Below are 9,121 nucleotides of genomic sequence, written 5' to 3' on the forward strand. Positions count from 1 at the left end.
GTTGTTTAGACATTTTTGAAATAACATGAGCCTGACATACAGCATAGGCTTATGTTACAAACATGAATAGAATCTTGTTCACATTTTATACGATTTCTACACGACTATTATAATAACAACAATTATTATAATTATGAAGTGTTTGTGGTTTGTTTATTTTCATTTATTTTTGCCCGCGGAAAACAAATCTCTGTATACAGTACATGTTTTATATGTTTAAATTAAAGCAATTTAGCATCTGAGTACGCCTTAATTATATCTGCACCGCATATAAATGAAAACTATAGTCGAAACGTTAAGTATATAATTGAATAATATTTCATATTTCATCATCTGTTTTTGCTATCACCCTACATTTCTAACAAACAATAATTGATTCTGTGTATCTAGTGTATCTATTACACGATCACTTTCAATAATTGATATTTTATTCCTTTGTGAAGTAGTAATCCAATTTAGAATAGATCTAATTCCTTGTATGTATTTACATTTAACATAAATGAGACTTAAATTTCAACGATACACCGATTGGATTATCCCAGAATGGATAATGTTGACATTAATGTTCACAAAATTGTTTAGATAATTCTGCAATTTTACCATGGTTCTGCGACTGCGCAGTGTATACATATGGGATATAGTACTTCATCCTCGTGCGGTTAACATTCGAATGAGAATGATTTTATTATTTTACAAAGTTACACAAGTGGATCACTTTACAAAACCGACCGATTTGCTTAATTTGCTACAATTCTTGTAAGCTAGAATTCTTGTAAGCTACCCATTAGTCATTTTAATGGCTATCTAGTCTGTCTTGTGGCAAGTTAAAAAGCTTGACGCCACATCAACCGGTCGTGGGCATGTTACATAGGCCTATGTTATAACTCCCTCGAGGTATGTATTACACCAGTGCTTTACAAAGTACTTTTGCAAAAAGGTTCGTAATGTAGGTTACATCTCTGCAAGTCTCTTTATCCGTTCAATTCCTTTCCCATTAAACCATGATTAAATATCAATTGATTTATTAACCTAGATAATGCTAGTACAGTTATGTATCTATCAACGTGTTTGTCTATGTTACATCACTATTTGCAACAGTTTCAGGCCTTTTATTGAGCCTCTCTTACGAGCAAGCGGATGACATATGTAACGCCTTCAGCTGACGTGCATTGTTGCTATACGCAATATACCATATCAAATCTAATCAAGAGTGAGCATTCAGGGTGTTCATATTTTTTCAACACACTTTGTTGGCTGAAAATGTGCTCACAAATAATTCCAACATATTTTTGCGTTCTATATATTTGCAATCAGTCAAACGCGCATTTGTTGCTAAAATAGCCTACGTTTATGATAGAAATGATTATGCTTAAATTGTCTTTGAAATTGTTTTTCAAGCCTCGCATCAATCATGCTATATGGTTATGCCCCGGTGATGTATATTTCCACAAATTAATCAAATCGAGGTGTCATCGAGAAAACGTAGATAAGGTACGGTATTCTGTTCTGCTACACGTAGGCTTAACTTACGCATGAGATGAATTGTAATACAGTATAGGAAAGGTATAGGCATCTTAGGCTGCTGATTACGTCTTCTCGAATAGAGATTCTTAGTTTAGCTTCAAGAATAACTAAAACAATTGTTGGGTCGGTCTCTATGCTTGTTGAATCAATGGCTGGAGTCATGGGTAGGTGGTTCCGCTTTTAGATAGCTGGGGAAGTGTTGGTCTGATACGGTATGTTCTTGGGTGGTAGGACGGTCGATGGTTATATAGTGTCATGTTGTCAATTTATAACTTGTACTCAATAAGCCCCAGGCGTATAATTAGGCATATAAACATAACAAACTTACTTAAACAATTACTGCATAGGCCTATGCTATGTAAATAAAACACTTCATGTTGTTGCAATACTGATTTAACACAGAATAATTGCACCGGTGGATCCAGTAATCAAAGAAGAGGGGTCCAGCCGCCAGGAGGGAATTTTACCAACGGATGGTCCATAGCACCTCAACCCCACCATGGTTTGACTGAGGTACGAAAATGTATGTTTTTGCACCTCTACATGGACTGAAATGGCACTCTCAGGCTTAAATTAGAATGTGATTTTTTAATATTTTTTCCTGTTTCTTTAGGGGGGCCGGCCGATTGCTGCTCACCCAGAATCTGCCCCTGCATTGCAACAAATAACTCATTACGTTAAAAGTTCTGCCATAAAAAGTCAATAATTCAAAAAGTTGATTGAGGAACCATTTCCCCCCAAACCTTATATTATTGTAAAATTTAAAGCGCAGGCATATGTGCAATATGAGCTTGACAAATGTAAAATTGTGGTCACTGATATTACCCTTACATTTATTATAATATTATTATTGTATTTCTATGTATGCTTCTTTATTTTGAGTTTTTTTTCTGAATAAATTGAATTGAATTGATTAAATTTAATTATTATTTATCAACGTCATTACTCCATCACCATCTTTATCATTATTTTCATTATCATTAATATTATTATTATTATTATTAAAATTATTATCGTTATTATTAATAATACTATTAGGCCTATTTACTATAGACCTAGTAAAAAAATATGCATATACGATCTATCCATATGTTATTCGGTCACGTACTTAAAATCCAGCTGTATTCTGTTTATCATTTATTCATAAATTCATGGTAATCAGAAAAGTACCATAGGTTTAATGCAATTGAATTTATAATTAACGCTCACAAATTGTGCCGTTTCATATCGGACATTGGCTGCCGTTAGGCCTAGTGGAGTCACACTCTTTAATAATTTGTGGTCAGTGATTCAAGGTAGGGACTATACGTCAATGTAACTTTAATTGAATATTCTCGTCATGAGTATGTTAATGTTACTGCTCAATATCTGACCTAATAAATGAATACATCATGAGTATATTAATGTTAATGCTCAATATCTGATCTAATAAATGAATGCATCATCAGTATATTAATGTTGCTGCTCAATATCTGACCTAATAAATGAATGTTCAACAAATTACAAAAACGTGATTACAAAATATGTCTTATAGGCGTATGTGACAAGTTAGGCATTATTTATGTTAGAAAAATAGATAGACGCAAAATATGAACGTGGACGAAAAAAATATCATACAAAGTCTCTGCTGACGTAACATCGTTTCAAGTTAATTTTTGATTGGCAGGAATATAACATGAGGGAGGTCTGCATATGTCGATACAGACTTATTAAATATAACCGCTGCGGACAGGTGGAAGTAAAAGTAGTACTTGTGAATACTACGGGTGTGTGTAATGTTTCGAGTACGATCTTGATCTCTCACTGCGTAATTGTCACAATTTATCATGTTGCATAAAATGGAGCTTTCCGCTAAGCCCCGCCTATGGATATTGTTGCTCAGGTCCCACAAAAGGACAGTGTTACAACATACGCAAACACGTGCGTTTGTGGGACAACACCATGTGCTTATTGGACACGCGCGTATACCTGGCCCTGTTCTGATTGGTTAGTTGTTAAGTTTGATTGACACTCTGGTAAGATCCTTTGCCACAAATTATCGCAGTGAATTGGTGGTGTTTCGATAATGTAATTATTTTGATTGCAGATGAACATTAAAGGCCTACAATAGTCGTTGAGCCTGAAGCGCATGGGGTATTTATGTACTGCTGTATCAAATCCCACTATGCCTACATTATTGTTAAAAATCCAATGTTTGATTCCTCGACATAGTTAATATGTTTGTGTTTTTCCCTGTGACGTATTATCTTAGAAGCACCACAGAGTAATCGAGATACACTGGCGGTTCATGAGATTTCTAATCGGCGCCCATAACCAGTTTTGTGTACGCACAACAAGTCTTTAAAAGGAATCCAATTCTAGTAAAACCGCCACCCAAATCATCGAAATGATAGTGAAATTCACATTTAAATTCTAGAAGGTTTCAGCTGCAGAGTATTTGCCACAAGAGCTCTTCGCTTCGATTAAATCAGGGAGCCTGACACTTCTGGAACTCTGTTTTAAGAACTTAGGAACTTAAAGAATTCTGGTTATGGTAATGCGTTTCAAAATACTATCGCACTGACACAAATGCCCACCATTTATTATTTTACCAATTTAGTTTTTATACATGGTAAACTATTATCAAGTTATCTACATACTTTGTAGAGCTGAGATCATCACGTGTAAATCATAGATAATAGGACCTAATGTATATTCTGTATAAGAAATAAATAAGAAATATGAGCTGAAACAATATCTAATAAAATATATATATACTTGAATGCCAAAATATATAGTTAATAATATAAGCCTATACGTCAATCATGCAAGACTTTATTCACATTAGATAGGGGTAATATTTCTATGAGAAAGACGTTAATTTTCTTCGGGTCAGTTATTTAGTATTGTTTAAGTATCTTAATGGATGTAAAAATACATTATGTAACGAACAAACAGATTAATGCAAAATCAAAATTGAAAATAATCGCTTCTGCAAAAACTTAAATCTTTATGTAAATTGTTGATAGGTTTATGCCTTCGGCCAACAATAAATCATTTTTTACTAATGATAATATTAATAAAATTTTCAATATTCACTCTGATGAAGACTTGAAACAGTCGAAACATGTCTAGAAGGATTACGTTATGGATTACTGCTTTAATACTTGTCTTAATATTGACTTCTTTTTGATCCCTTGGTTCTATAATTTAAGACCTTAGTTGCCATATCGAGGTATGTAAATGATCTTAGCAAGCTAGAAAAACTGATTAAAAGATCTACAAATGCTGAATCAGATTTTAGTATTTTTTTTACAATCTGTAACACTCCAGCATTTCTTAAGTTTATTATTTTCACACAATATTATAATAATTAAATCTATCAATGTGTGTAAAGTAAGTGGGGTTGATTTTTTATCTCGGTACGCTGGCATAGCAATATTCAGTTCAGGTAATCATATTTTGTATAAAACAGAAAATCCGATTGTTACGTTACCGTACTGACACTGGAAGAAAGGATGAGTTGAAAGCGATTGTGTGTAATAATTTGTGTCAGTGATAGTGTATCAGGAAGATGAGAGTTCCATCAGGCCTCTCATTGTAAAGTATAGATTTGGAATGTTGGTATTCTTAAGGATAATATGCTTTTTTATAGTCAATAAATATTTTATCTTTGTAACTTTAGTGATGTACATTCTTATTTTCTTTTCCTTTATTGTTTTGAAGTCAATATAACAAATGGAAGTGCCTAAAGTAGAAAAACGTGATCGATTCACGTGGGTTGAATGGCTTTTTTAAAAATTACAATTTTTATATTTTGGATGTGTACTGTACTAGGATACTCTTATGAGGAGAGACAAAGCCTGGAAAAGTTAATTTTGAAGAGAGGCAAGATATGTCCCCGGGTAAATTTATGTGTAAGTAGAAGAACGGGAAACCTACGATAAATAGCCAATGAAGTTGTTCAACTATTATCTATATTTACGCTTATTTCAAAGGCTAAGTTTACAATGGAAAATTAATTTTAAACTAGTACAGTAGGCCTACAGTAAAAGATAGTTTGAAATCAGATTTAGAGCAGATGTTGAGCAAACCGTGTCTGTTAGTTGTTTTTATGGTTTTATATATGGAGCGCTAAAAGAGCAACATTAAACGTACGTACTTCCTACTATGAATATAATAATATTAATAATATTAAAATAATAATAATATTAATTATTATTATTAATTATATTAAGATAGGCTTATCTGTACATTAGCTGATGATAGATAGGGCATTTTGCATGAGCTTACATTTTTAATGAATTTTTAAGCGGACTGCAGTATTATGTTAGTCGTATAGACTAGACATTCATATCTGTATGCAATTCAAGAGCACAGCTGCCGGTATCATAGTGATAAAGGGCGATAAAATGATATGACGTCAAAATGAATATAGAATAGTATTAATATTTTTGTATGCAGAAAGCACTTGCCAACGAACGTCTCAAAGGCGGTCTGTTACTATTTTGGCCTATTCATCTTTTATTTACAATCCATTACTACAACTCGATGATAAAATACACGTGAAAGCACATCGGAGTTTTAAGCATAATTTTTAAAAAATCGAAACTGCTTCTTTACGTTCCCCATTGCATTCATAGCAATCGTTCCCATGGCATGGTACACGTAATCCGGGAATTTTATGCAACATCGTTGTTTTGTATTACAGAAAAACACAGGCATATACTAATATCCATATAGCCAAGAATAGTATTAGTATTCATTTAAATAAAACTATTAAATTAAATGAATTGTGTGGTAACTTATCAATAAGGCCTATACGATCAGATATCATATTGCAGGGTTCGAATTTCCTCAAAATGCTCTACAACAAATTGTTGCTTTGGGCTATGGCTTTACAACAAAAATTTATTCCTCTTCAGCACCAATCTTCGTAAATTGTTTTAAGAATAGACCTATTCTATAAATGTATGGGTATAATCCATTGCTGGGTCAGGTGAAACAACAGATAAAAGCTTGCTGTCGAGCCTAGGATTTACAACGGCAGTGGAAGGCCCTTTCTACAGCACTTGCTGTCGGTACTGTTGGGAGCCCTGTATTCATGTTTGTATTTTACTCAACAGCACATCGGCCGCTACAAAAACAATAATGATCGATTGTAATAAAAATATATTCATATCAATTGTGTATTCCATACACAGAAGAGAATATAATTAATTATTTTGACATTTATAGAGTGCTTTGAACTCGACTTCACAAAAGCGTTTTACATTATTGCCTTGGTAATGGAATAAAATCAGCTCACGCTGAATGGGTCACCTTCTCGAAATATGGTTGAATAAATAAATAAATAAATAAATAAATAAATAAATAAATAGATAGATAGATAGATAGATAGATAGATAGATAGATAGATAGATAGATAGATAGATAGATAGATAGATAGATAGATAGATAGATAAAAAATAAAATAAATAAATAAATAATAACAATAATATGACTTTTGCAATTCCCAAACGTATCCTCTCCCTGGAGAATGTGCTCTTCTCCTTCCATTGAGTTGCCGCCTTCATCTTGTTGAAGATTCTGCAACTGTCTGATGGTAAGTGTGCAGTAGACCGGAAGACAATCCCCCACACTTCCCGCAGTGTACATGAAACATATTGCACATGGGACCAACGGCTGAAACGTCTCACCCGAAAGACGGTGCGCTATTGAAACTTGCATTTCAGCCCTCCAGTTGAAAAACAAGGAGAGCAGCTTCCACAATTCGGCACACACATAGTGGCTACCACCAATTTAGCCGACTGAGCTAAGCTGCTCAGTCACGCACCACTAAATACATAATAAAGAACTATCAAATTCTCCCAGGTACACTACTCCAGGGTGTAACGCAGGAAAAGTGCCTTATCTATGGATGCAACCGAATGGCTAGTGTGGGATTCGAGAGTGCTCGTGTGGTTCGAATCGCACCGATGCACCAACCACCAGAAATACACAGAGTGGGGCGTGAGTGTCGCATTTGACCTTCGCCCCGTTATCCCCAGTCAGTACTCTTAGATTCGCCTATGCAATAAATAAATAATAATAATAATAAATAATAATAATAATAATAATACCAGGTTTACCCGGTTTCAGCAACTCTCACCAGGGGCTATCTGAACCAGTACCCCGGGGTATTCCCCTACTCGTATCGAATGATGTACTGGGCTCTTTAAAGTGCATACGAACCATTTTGTACACTGGGCATCGATTTATAGTCCTTATCCACCACTAGAACCATAGGCGAGCGAGCCGTTCGACCCAGCGCCGATATTATGGCTGTAGGTTGCATCGCCCTGCCTTAACCGCTCGGCCATTCGATTCGCAATCATGCTTGTCACTATGCTGTAGATTACGGTACATCTTGTAGTAGGCCTGTAAACGTAGATATTTCATTACCCGTGTTCGTCTATTGAACGATAAAAACACGAAGACAGCACCCGGAGACTATAATGTTTATTGATTACACACAATTTTTCCACTATCGTGGCATAATGTATCCAGTCACGGTAACACCATAGAAACAACGTAATAAATATTTTCAATTTGACAATAGTGTATTTTGTAAATGAACGAAATTGCATTTACTTATACTACAATTAACTAGCGCATGTATATTACTCGAATACATAGAAATATCAGTTCAGGTTGATGTCCAGGACACCCTTATATGATAATGTGTAACTTGTTTATGTGCTGATGTAAATAAGATGTTAAGCCTATTTGTGTAGCATTTTTATGTGAGATATTGGTATACTGAACTGGTATTACTATTAGGCATCTATAATGCTCCTCTCCTTAAGGTTATAAAGCGCAATTTTTTTTCCTGGTCATTAAATGTTATTTCTAGCCATTAGAACAATCAGTACAATGAAAAAAATGAAATCAAACCGGTAATATTAAGCCTAATAGCTATTAGTTTAATGGTATGATACCAAGCTATATAGAGAGTCTTTCTAATTTCGTCGGGGATGATAGACGCAGTGCAACGGTAGCATTGAAAACACTAGTGACAGTAGCGAATATGAAAAGACTGCTTAAAATTAATGACAGTCTGTAAGTGCTGTCCTTTTCATGTTTTAATTTACTGTAATTAGACTAAACCTAGCTACATTAATTACATTCATAATAATACATGTTTGACGATTTGCAATACAATTGATAAACAGTATGAAGATTTATGTAAAAGTAGGCACAGCGAAAATGCGGGAAGCGCCAAATTGCTCTCTCATAAGACACTTGCCACATTTCACTTGGTTTAGTAATTCTCTGAACTTTGTATCTATTTTTTGAACTTTGATGTTTTCAACGGAGCGAATCTAATGTCCCTAACAAATGGCAGTAAATTATACCAGTATTGGCTGAAGCGTAGGCTATATTAGGGCGATTTCGCAACCTTACGAAAACAATAACAAATACAAATACGTCATTTTATCGTCATTCGTGCCTGAAACATTCTTGAAAATATACTGTATGAGCTGAATATGATCCTTGATTCATGCAAAAGGCATGAATCGCCTACAATGTAGCAGATATGCGACTGTAGGGGAAGGGTCGTCTAAATATTTGATGA

General features: G+C 34.4%; 1 protein-coding gene across 1 annotated transcript in view; it reads left to right on the forward strand.

Annotated features, from left to right (window-relative positions):
* Window positions 1-1,473: 1,473 nt before the first annotated feature.
* LOC117112762 (neuronal acetylcholine receptor subunit alpha-9-like) overlaps window positions 1,474-9,121 on the forward strand; it is a 25,021-nt gene continuing 17,373 nt past the window's right edge. Inside the window, exon 1 of the mRNA XM_033255922.1 lies at window positions 1,474-1,491. The gene's annotated coding sequence lies outside the window, so the exon portion shown is untranslated. The remainder of the gene's footprint in view (window positions 1,492-9,121) is intronic.

Source organism: Anneissia japonica, unplaced genomic scaffold (assembly GCF_011630105.1).
Source record: "Anneissia japonica isolate Jap-2015-1 unplaced genomic scaffold, ASM1163010v1 scaffold287809_len330493_cov202, whole genome shotgun sequence".
Classification (NCBI taxonomy): domain Eukaryota; kingdom Metazoa; phylum Echinodermata; class Crinoidea; order Comatulida; family Comatulidae; genus Anneissia; species Anneissia japonica.